This window comes from Camelus dromedarius, chromosome 7 (assembly GCF_036321535.1).
Source record: "Camelus dromedarius isolate mCamDro1 chromosome 7, mCamDro1.pat, whole genome shotgun sequence".
Lineage (NCBI taxonomy): Eukaryota > Metazoa > Chordata > Mammalia > Artiodactyla > Camelidae > Camelus > Camelus dromedarius.
Window position 1 is genome coordinate 40546983 of NC_087442.1, and position 10843 is coordinate 40557825.

Sequence of the window (10843 nt, forward strand, 5' to 3'; positions counted from 1 at the left end):
CCCCTCACAGTTGCGGAGGACAGAATCCAAAATCAAGGTGTCAGCAGAGCTGTGCCCCCTCCAAAGGCTCCCCTCTTGCTTTTCCCAGGTTCCGATGCTCCTGGTATCTCTGGGCTGTGGCAGCATAATTCCCATCCCTGCCTCTGTCATCACGTGGCCTTTCTCTCTATGTGCCTGTATCTTCTTTTCTGTCTCTTATCAGGACACTTGTCATTGGATTTAAGGCCCATCCTCATAATCCAGGATGATCTCATCTCAAGGTCTTGTCTTAATTACTTCTAAAAAGTCCTTGTTTCTAAAAAACATCACATTCAGAAGTGCCAGAGGCCAATAATCAACTCACTACCCTCTAGGAAAACAAAGATGTTGTCCTTCGTTCACTGATATATTCCAGGAGACCAGAAAAGTACCAGATTTGTAATAGATATTCAATTAGTACGTCTTGAATGCACAAATGAGTGCATGAATAACTGAAGTGACAAATCTGAGGATCCAGCCTGGGCAGCTGGACTCAGAACCTCACCTGAGGCTTTTGCAATTTCTTAGACTCCTAGCCTTCAACAGCTCCCCACTTTTACTTTAAAAAAATATTTTTACAAACCAAAAATAGACTCACAGACATAGAAAACAAACTATCGTTACCAAAGGGGAAAGGGTGGCCAGGGGGTGGGGACAAATTAAGAGTTTGGGATTAACAGATACACATTACTATATATAAAATAGATAAGCAACAGTGACCTACTATATAGCACAGGGAACTATATTCAACTTCCTGTAATAACATACAATGAAAAAGAATCTAAAAAAAAAGTATGCATATGTATAACTGAATCTCTTTGCTGTACATCTGAAACTAACATTGTAAATCGACTACACTTCAATATAAAACAAAATTTTCAAAAAATGACTTTTCTCTGTATCTAATCATGAGGAAACATCAGACAATTCCAACAAGGGACACATCCTACATACCTGAAGGGGGAAGGTATAGCTCAGTGGTAGAATGCGTGCTTAGCATGCACGAGGTCCTGGGTTCAATCCCCAGGACCTCCATTAAACAACAGATAAATAAACAAACAAACAAATAAATAAACCTAATTCCCCTCCCCCCAAAAAAAGGAGTTTAAAAAAAAAAAGAAAAGAAAGCTTCAAAACAAAAACTAAAACAAATGGACCTGAGCTCTACAAAGGCATCAAGGATCAAGGTCATGAAAGGCTAGGGAAGGCTGAGAACAAAGACATAACCATAAATGCAGCACGTGACCCTGGATCGGATCCTGGGAGGAGGGGTGCGGAAGCAGCCACAAAGGACATAACTGAGACACTTGGTAAAATCTGCATATGGAACACACAGATTGGCTAATAGCACTATGTCCTTATTATAGTGATGTTTCCTGATTTTAATCATTGTAATGTGATTATATAAAGAATGTCCTTGTTTTTAGGAAATGCACAATGTAGTATTCAGGGCATAATGCACATTAATATGCATGTGTGTGTGTAACATGTAATGTACACATACGTATGTATGCGTGGGGAACACACACACAGGAATGAATAATAACATTAATATGACAAAATGTTAACAACTGACAAATCTGACTGAAGGGTATAAGGGAGTTCTTCGTGCTTTTCTTGCAATGCTTCTGTAATTTGAAATTGTTTTTAAAAATGATATTAAATTTCAATAGGTCGCAAGTGAACATGTAATAAAACTTAAGAGGTAGAAAGGATCCCCAGGCACCAAGGGCAACCACTGTGGTGGCTGGTATCCTGGGCATCTTTGCGCTTTTCCCTTCCTGCTTTGCCCTGACTCACCCACTGACACCCACTGGGAGAATCCTCAGAAGCAGTGGGGTTGGTGGGGAAGCGGGGAAGGGGAGAGGGAGCAGCTCATGGAGGGAAGAGGGAAAGCCTTCCTGCCAGGCCTGGGGAGGCCCGTAAGGATAAGGCCACGGCTTTTGTTCTGAGACTCCAGGGAGCACGTGGGTCAGGACAGGGACGCAGGCACAGCTCCCTTCCTGGCTCACGGCTACCCTCCCTTTCGGGTCGTGCCCACCCCTCCAAGGCTCCCATGCCTCCAGCTCCTCCATGTGTCCAGTCACTACCCACTGTGCCAGCTGTGGTTCCCCACCGGTGGTCCTCAACTTGGGAGGGCACTGCTTCCTCCAAGAGGGTATTTTTCATTATCAAAATGCCCAAGTAATGTATTGGCACATAGGGGCCAGGAGAAGGGATACACAAAGTCCAGAATTACTCGGGAAGATTTGTTCCCCTACCCTCACTGGAGCTCAGCCCTTCAGAAACAGAAACTACAGTCAACCCACCAGGTCACACCGCCATGTCTTTGCAGGTGCGGTGACCTCTGCCAATAGGACCTTCCCCCACTACAGGCCTGAGTTTCCTGATCCCCCATGCAATTATAAAGGAGGAGTTTAGACTTAGTCTCCAGGCCGTTAGGAACTTCTGACAATCCTGGGTATTGGTGAGGAAAGCGGAGCTCCCAGCTGATGGTCACCTGCCATGACTCACCTGGCCCAGGCCCTTTCTCCTGGACACTGTGCCTTGGAAAAAGAAGCTTTCATGAAAAGCGCCTGGCCTTTCTCAGTTGACTTTTGCTGCGTGGCCACGGTGTGGGCTCCAAGTCAATAAACTGCACCAGGAGAGCCTTTCCAAGGAAAGGCTCCATGAATCACTGAAGTTTGCCAAGTGGAAAATAAATGGAATAACCCTTCCTGGGAGCACACCATGTGAACAGGTGGATGAATAGAGAGCAGGAGGGAGGGAGGGAGGAATGGCGGCCAGGAAGGGAAGATGGATGGATGGATAGATGGGTGGGTGGCTGGATGAACGGATGGGCGGCTGGATGAACGGATGGGCAGATGAATGGATGGATGGATGAGTGAATGAATGGATGGGCACTCGTCTAAATAACTCTGAGTAAGGTCAAGGCATGCACTACATTCTCTCATCTTGCAACTGAATGGGACAATGGGGCAGCTGGGCGGGATTCCATGAATATCTGTTCATTAATTCAAAGCAGTGTAAGAGGTAGTCCAGAGTGTGGCCTGTGGAATAACCCTAGAATTAAATTCCTATGACTTGCTAGCTGTGTGACTTTGGAAAAGTTACTAAACCTCCCTGAGTCTCAATTTCCTCCTTTGTGAAATGTGATGATGACAGTACCACCTCATAGGGCGACTGTGAGGCTTTAATGAGGTTATTTATGTAAAGAGCTTAACACAGTGCTTGGCACATAGGAGGAAATAAAAATAATATTGCTTGTTATTATTATAAATTATTCATTTCAGGGTCACTTATTATGCATTTTTCTCTATTAGTAATAAGATAACAGTGACAACCCTTCAGTAGCCACAGCTCACTCAGCATAAAAGCCAATGGTCTTACTGTGGCCCACAGGACCTTGTATGGCCTTGCCTCATTTCTTTGCTGGCCCTGTCTTCTACTTCTCTCTGCCTTGCTCCCTCTGCTCTTGCCACACTGGGCCTCAGACATGCCAGGTATGTTCCTGCCCCAGGCCCTTGGCACCTGCTCCTTGCCAGGCTCTTCCCCCAGAGAGCCTCATGGCTCACTCTCTCACCTCCTTCAAGCCTTTGCTCAAATGTCCCTTTCTCAGTGAGGCCTTGTCTCACCCGCTTTTAAAACTGCACCATCCTGCCCCATTCCTGGCACTCTAATCTCCCTTCCGTTTCATTTCACCGATAGCACCTATCTCCTCATGACTGACTGTGTGCTTGCTTTAATCATCTTGTTCATTGTCTGACTCCCACCATAGAATCTCAGATCCCCGAGGGCAGTGATTTTCATCCCTTCTGTTCCCCAGTGCTACAACGGTGTTAGGCACATAGTAGGCACTCAATAAATAGTGGTTGAATGAATAAATAATGTGTTATGAGGATGTGCCAGGACTTGATGTCTGTGTCCAAAACCTAGTGACTGAATTTAAAAGGAGACAGATGTCCAAACTGAGAGAGAAACAGTTCTCATGGGAAACTGAAGAAGGCATAATGGAGGAAGTGATCTTTGCAGCAAGCCTTGGAGGATGAGAAGGATACACTTAGGTAGAGCTGGAGGAACAGGACATTCCAGGCTGTTAACGTCAGCCAAGATCCTGCAGAGAAGAAAAAGGGTCTGGGGACCTGGAGCCAACCAGCCCCCAGATGGGGCTAAGAAAGTGGTGCAGGGGACTCTGGCATCACAAACCAGGTTTTTGCACAGACTGTAGGCGAAGGTGCAAAGTCAGAGGCAGCCCCAGGGTGTCCCATCCCAGCCAGGCGCACCTGGGGAGATATAACAAGCCTTCTCATCAGAGCTGCCAGAAAGATGGATTGCCTCCACGGAAGGGGCTCCGAAGTGAGCATTACTGCCTGCCCCCTTCTGTGCCTTGCCTCTGAAATTTCACGTTCCCAACCCACGCTGGAGCTAGAGTGGGAAGGCAGAAAGCCCGCTGGGGTGATTGAAGCCCTTCACTCTAGATGAATCACACCTCTAAGTGGCCCCCCACCCACCCTGCGTGGCAGGATGTCACCCCTTCTGAGCAAGGACCAGAGGAGGCTCCTGATTAGCAGGAGGCCCGGCCAGCCGTCAGGCCAAGCCTCGCTCAGCTCCCACGGGTCTGAGTTTGACAGGGGCTGTAGGGGGAGGGGCGAGGGAGGGAGTGGAGCAGCTTGGAGTGAGCCCTGGCTGGGGCTCCAGGCAGGGCTGGGAACCAGGCTCTGACGCTCTCACTCTCTGGCGCTGGGCAACACCTTCGGAGTCTCTGAGTCTCATTTTCCACATTTGGGAGAAAACCTGCCCTGGCTGGGCCAGTCAGAATCTCTGGAGTTTGAAACTGGGATTCACAAAAACCTGAGGACGTTGAGGACTTTGGGGCTGAGGGCACTGTCCTGAGGCAGCCTCAGAGAGCCCATGAACGTGGAAAAGCAGAGAAAACTGGGTACCGGAGAGGTGAAGGGGATGCAGCCTGAGTTGCTGATGGGTTTCCCCAATCCAGAACTTCCCTCCGCTGCATTTCCTGGCCTCGGCTTCTCTGAGACTCTCCTTGCCCTTATAAACTCTCCTCTTTTTTCTCAACCTGTTTTGAGAGGATTTTAATTGTGTTGTAAATTGTGCTTCCAGAGGCCACGACAATCTCTCCCAGCCCGCGTGCTCTTCTGCAATAAGCCCTCGCCCCTCTCGCACTAAGAGATGTAGTCTGTTTCCTCTTCCCTGGCCCTGTGATTGGTTTAGCCGGTGGAATGAGGCATCAGTGACATTCTGGGGCTTCCCGGTCTGGGCATTAAGATGACCTGGCAGCTTCCACTTTTGCATTCTAAGGGGAGCCAATGGCCATGTAAAAATGTCACTTCCCTGAAGCCACCTGGAAAGGCCATGCAGAGAGATGCCCATCCAGGCCCTGGCTGGTCCAGCCATTCTGACCCAGGCTTCAGCGATGTCAGTGAAAAAACCTTCTTGGGGTGGGGGTAGAGCCCAGTGGTGGAGTGCATGCTTTGCATGCTTAGCATGCTTATACTGAGTTTAATCCCTAGTAACTCCATTAAAAAATTATAATTTTTAAAAAAGCCTTCTTGAATATTCCCACCTCAGCAGACAACTCGTGGAGCTGGCCACTGACAGCAGAGCCGCCCTCACTGAGCCCTCCCGAACTGCACAACCTTGAGCAAACCAATGATTATTGTTGTCTTAACCATTACATTTTGGGGTAGTTTGCAACAATGGATAACTGAAACAAATTGTAGCCAAAAGATTACAAACCTCCCTACCCACATATATTAGGTTCCTGAGTCCAGATAGTGACAGATCCTGAAGTGAGGGACGCCCAGCTAGGGTGAGACCTCATGAGCTGAGAGGCCTTGGGTTCAGGTCCCAGCCTTGCCTCTGATTGTGTGGCTCCATCATTCTAAGTCCAGGAGCGTCTCTCCTGGACCAGGCCAGTGACCGGACCTCACAGCATTCTGCCCTGAGCTGCATTACTCTTCTCCTCCTTTCAAGGTATCTTTACTCAGCACCTAATTCACTCAGTGAACATTTTCTCTACAAATGGTTAATAACCATAAGAAAATATGCCCAGCCTCATGAGTAATCAGGGAAATGCAAATTAAAGCAAGAATGAGATTCACCTTCCTGTTTATCAGATTGGCTAAATGAAGATTGGTCATAACTGCTGGAGACACGGGAAGGACATACCAGGGGTCTCAGGTGCCGGGAAGCAAGCAATTTGAAGGACAGTTTAACAGCATCTATTAAAATACAAAATGTATCCTCCAATTCAGCAATCCCACGTCTGAGTTTGTGCCCCAGGGAAATAATCACACATGTTACACAAAGATACATGTGCAAAAATGTTCTCTGCAGTGTAGGCAATAACTGTGGGACTCCGGAAATGCAGCACACCTCCACTGACAAGGGCGTGGCCCCCGGCTCCGCTCCCTACGAGGCTGCTACCATGAATGGTGTCTTAAACGGTATTTATGCCATAGCATACTGACATGCACAGACGACACACATAAATGACATATAGCACTTAAGTCCTGATACTGAAGGATCTCTAAGACATGGTGTTAAGCAAAAGTGCATCTGTACAATATGATATTTGTACAAAACAACCTCCCCCAAAATAGAAGTACCAAAATTCAAATGTAAATGCAAATGCATCAGGAAACTGATGTATTGTGTTCTCTGGGGAGGCTGATAGAACTGGGAGGGCCAAGCGGGCTGTTTGTCTCCCTTGCTTTTATTTTTTAATAATGATAATGTATTTGGGTGTTTCTTACATTATGAAACATACTTTTAAAAATTAATATTTATGAATACTCATGGGTGCAGGTGAGAAGAAACCAAGGTAGGGGAGAGAACCAGGGCTGGAGTATTAGGCTCAGACTCAGGGGGAGCACAGGAGTAGGGAGATCCCCTGGCCTGGGATGGTCAAGGAAGGCAGCCTGGAGGAGGGAGCCCACAGAGACTGGTGGGACCTGGGTGGCTGAAGAGGAGGAGCTGTCCGAGAAGAAGCTAGGTGCCCAGCTGCCGGGGAGCTGCAGAGGGTGCCTCTGGCCCAGACAGGAAATGAGCTGGGAACCTTAGAGAGCTGGTCCTGCCCCAGGCCTCTCCAGTGTGCTGATTTCTTGGGCTGCTAAGACGTCCTGGCTGTTCTGCCTATAAGGCCAGGGGGCCAAGGGGTGGGACAGCAGAGATACAAGACTTGATGTGTCCCCGTTGCTCTAGCCTCAGGACCATACACACGTACACATGTGCACACACACGCACACTGCCTCTCCTGCCCCACAAGACTTCACACTCATCCTCATGTCCCCCTGTTGGTTCATCTGTTCGTTCTCATATTGTTTATTAGATCATGCATCCACTTCCCACCCATCCAATAATGACTGAGAACTTACTCTGTGCACGTGGACCCAGCATTCCACCTTAGCCCTTCTTTAGAAGCTAAGTCACTGGAGCTGGAGGGGCCCTTAGAGTTCACCCAGTCCAAACTTCACCCATTTTATAGCTAAGAGGGGTGTGATTTGCCCAGAGGCACACAGAGAGGCAGTGCCTGAACCAGGACGAGGACGGTGCCACACCCCAACCCACACCCCAATCCTGTGTCCACCTGGACCTTCCCTTCAGCTCTGTCCCCAGTGAATGCACCTGCGAGCAGAGACAGCTCAAAATGCTTTGGCTCAGCAAATGATGGTATAAATGAGTGAACGAGTGATGACTAAGTAAAAACTAGGCAATGCCAGCTTTCTCATCAGAGAGAAAGGAGAAGGAAGAGAGAGGCTGTCTTCTCTACTGGTATAAGGGGAGATTTCTGCCCCTCTTCTTCAGCCTGAAGCCTGAGCGGTGTGCCTGCACTGGGGGGGAGGGGGCAGTGGGGCTGCAGAGGGGAGAGGGTCTGGGCCATCGGAGGGTATGTTTGGGCTTCAGGTCTAGATACTCACGGGACCAGTAATGCGCACATCTGTACCTATCCGGCCAGGCCCTGAGCAGTACTGGGAGGTGAACAAGCCCTGACCTTAAAGTACTTGGCCAAGGGAAACAGTTCTCAAACTTGAACGTGATCAGAGCAACCTCAAGGACTTTTAAAATCACAGATCTTCTGATTCAGTAAGCTTGGGGTGCAGCGCGAAGTTTGCAGTTTTACACGTGCCCAGGTAATGCTGATGCTGCCGGTCTGGGACAGCACTGGCTCTCAGTCCTGGCTGCTCCTTAGAATCACCCGGGAAGCTTTGAGACCACCCAGTGCCCAGGCTGCTTCCTGACCAATCACATCCGAATCTCTGGAAGAGAGACCCAGGCAGCAGAGCCTCTAACACGTCATCTAAGATGAAGGATCATATTTTTTTCCTATTATTATAGATCAACTATAGACTAACACTTCTGAGAAATACAATAAAAATAGATTGCTAGAAAAAAATGAAATAAACCATAAAGATACACAAAATATATGTTCACATTTTTATTATCAGATTCAGCAGGCATAAAATTACTCTGTCAATTGCCATAAAAGTTTCCATATGCTTACTATCAATTTCTGTACTTACTGCAGGCCAGTAGCCAAAAGTTTACAAACTGACAGCATCCTCAGACTCCACCCCCCAACTTTGAGTAGCCCTAGGCGAGTCCCTCTCACTAACTCTCAGAGCCAGTCACAGCCAGACAAAGATGAGCAGCAACCTATCTCTACCTGCCCCTGGAGAGTCACCTCCCTCCCCTCATGTGTGTCTACAATTCTCAAATCTGGATGAGCATCAAATCCTCTATCCTATGTCTACAGACTCCATCTACAGAAATTGAGAGATTTTATGAAATATTTTTAAAAAGCATTGCTACTGGGAAAATCACTAAGAGCAGGCTTGCTGAGAAGTACTATTTCCTTGCAGTTAGATTCCTGGTTGAGGAGTGAGCAATTCTGGGTTCCGGTTTTCAATCTACCATCAACCAGCTGAGAGGCAAATAGTGTTTCTCTTGGTGTCACTTTCCCTCCCTATGAACTGGGCAGAAAGGCATGTCTGTACCCTGTAATATCATCATTATGGTTCCAGTGATCTAGAAAAGGTATATCTGCCTCATAAGTTCAGTCATCAAAGACAGAAAGTATGGTGAGATCCTTTTGGAAAAAACTCCCCAGTGAACTAGTCACACAGCTAAGAGGTCTGATTCCTAAACTAATGGCTACTGCACCCTCCCTTGGTGAACGCTGGCACCACCTCTGTGCCAAACTTGCTAACTTGAGTTGTGTTTACCTTTTCCCGAAGGCGATCTGTTGATTCTTCAACATTCACACCTATGATCAGTTCACAGTCAGGGACAGAGAAACGGATCTGGAGAAGCAGTGCGGTCTCCCATCTAGAGGGACAGAAGTCCCATCTCTGATGGGGCCTCACTGTGGGGGCCAAGCACACCCCTCCCCTCATTGGGCCTCAGTTTCCACATCTACAAAGAGGGGAATTAAACTAGATGTCCTTTAAAAATCCCTCGCAAAGCTCTCTCTTTTTGTCTATTAATTTGCCAATTATCACAAGACTTTTATCATAACACAAACATCTGTAACAGATCAGCATCACTTCTGGTCTAGATCATCAGGAGCAGGTGGCCCAGGCGACCTCCTCCATCCTGGCCACATTCTCCACTCACTTTCCCATGTAAAACCTGTCACAGCAGCTGGACCAGCTGAGAGTGTACCATGGACCACGCACTGAAGTAACCTTTCTGCCTTGCTTAACCCATGTCATCCTCAGATTGCTCTGAGGGGGTAGGGACTATAAAAAAATACCATTCTGAGCTCCACTTTACAAAAGGAATTGTGACCCGGAGAACTGAAGTCACTCACACAGCTAGAATGCAACAGACACGAGTCTAAGCAGGCAGTCTGGCTTTAATCAATTTCTGTTGAGTTCCTACTACATGCACATAAGATCCTGCACAGAATCAGTATCTGGGGACATCTGTGATGGTATTTACACTATGTTCAAAAACCAATTTCTCCTTCTTCCCTAGCAGCCAGGGGAAATGCAGGATAATCTGAATTTCTTTTGTCACTATTCTATATACATGCCAAAGAGAATGCTAGTAGCTTCTGCCAGGAGACGCAGTTCCCTGCAAAAATACCTCTATTATTACCAAATCAATGGCTCCAGTGCTCAGTTTAGGAGCACTGTCCTTAAGAAAAGAATCAGCTTTTGAGTGAAATTTCAATTCTCTCTTTACAAACAGCCTCCTGGTAAGACCAGACAGAGGACCTGCTGGCTGATGCCCAGGTGGGCTCTGAAATCCGGCAGGAGGGCTGGGTACAGGGAGACCTGATGTTCTCACTTCATAGGAAACCTTGGGAAAACAAGAGTGCTATTTCTAAGAACCTGTAGACCCTAGGTGGCCCGTCCTGCAGAAAGACACCCTAGCATGGTGGCTAAGGTCATGGCCTTCAATCCACATTGCTTGGGTTCAACCCCTGGGTCTACCACTTATTGGCTCTGTGACCTTGGGCCCATTACTTAATCTCTCTGTGCTTCAGTTTCTTCGTCCCTAAAACACAGACAACAGCAAGGTTTTGTGAAGATTATATAAGGAGATTAGAATCATGCCTATCAGAGAACAAGGATACATATGCATCAGCTGTTACTACAATTTCCAGTAACTCACAAAGCCCACTATTTGGAAATACAGAAGCCAAGTCTTTAATAAAGTGTGGAATTTCACTTCCTCATGAAATACACTTCCTTCTAAGAAAGGTGGCCTTCCCTGAGCACAAAGCAACAGGACTTCCTTTCCTTTCTTCCCTCCACCATCTAACTGTATCCATCCTTGGGTTCCCACCTCCTCTCCC